This window comes from Somniosus microcephalus, chromosome 12, assembly GCF_052327205.1.
Source record: "Somniosus microcephalus isolate GS21.2 chromosome 12, FLI_Smic_1.0, whole genome shotgun sequence".
Taxonomy (NCBI): domain Eukaryota; kingdom Metazoa; phylum Chordata; class Chondrichthyes; order Squaliformes; family Somniosidae; genus Somniosus; species Somniosus microcephalus.
Genome location: NC_140998.1, coordinates 200,830,679 through 200,831,858, shown reverse-complemented (window position 1 = coordinate 200,831,858; position 1,180 = coordinate 200,830,679).

Sequence of the window (1,180 nt, the reverse complement as noted above, 5' to 3'; positions counted from 1 at the left end):
GAGAGATGGAGACTGGGGAATCGAGGCTTGGGGAAGTGAGATGGAGACTGGGGAATGGGGGCTCGGGGGAGAGATGGAGACTGGGGAATGGGGGCTCCGGGAGAGAGATGGAGACTGGGGAATGGGGGCTCGGGGAGAGATGGAGACTGGAAATGGGGGCTTGGGGGAGTGAGATGGAGACTGGGGAATGGGGGCTCGGTGGGAGAGATGGAGCCTGGGGAATGGGGGCTCTGAGAGTGAGATGGAGACTGGGGAGTGGTGGCTCGGGGGGTGAGATGGAGACTGGGGAATGGGGGCTCGGGGGAGAGATGGAGACTGGGGAATGGTGGCTCCGGGAGAGAGATGGAGACTGGGGAATGGGGGCTCCGGGAGAGAGATGGAGACTGGGGAATGGGGGCTCGGGGAGAGATGGAGACTGGGGAATGGGGGCTCGGGGGGAGAGATGGAGACTGGGGAATGGGGGCTCGGGGGGAGAGATGGAGACTGGGGAATGCGGGCTCGGGGGGAGAGATGGAGACTGGGGAATGGGGGCTCCGGGAGAGAGATGGAGACTGGGGAATGGGGGCTCGGGGGGAGAGATGGAGACTGGGGAATGGGGGCGCTGGGGGAGAGATGGAGACTGGGGAATGGGGGCTCGGGGGGAGAGATGGAGACTGGGGAATGGGGGCTCGGGGGGAGAGATGGAGACTGGGGAATGGGGGCTCGGGGAGAGATGGAGACTGGGGAATGGGGGCTCGGGGGAGAGATGGAGACTGGGGAATGGGGGCTCGGGGGGAGAGATGGAGACTGGGGAATGGGGGCTCCGGGAGAGAGATGGAGACTGGGGAATGGGGGCTCGGGGGGAGAGATGGAGACTGGGGGTTCGGGGAGAGAGATGGAGACTGGGGAATGGGGGCTCGGGGGAGAGATGGAGACTGGGGAATGGGGGCTCTGAGAGTGAGATGGAGACTGGGGAATGGGGGCTCGGGGGGAGAGATGGAGACTGGGGGTTCGGGGAGAGAGATGGAGACTGGGGAATGGGGGCTCGGGGGGAGAGATGGAGACTGGGGAATGGGGGCTTGATGCGCCATCAATTACTCAAAAGACTGAGGTTGAGCGAGTAACAACCAGGCTTTTATTAACTAAAGAATGAAGGTCTAGTCTCGAGTGGTCGACCCATCCAGAATACTAAGGGACTGGG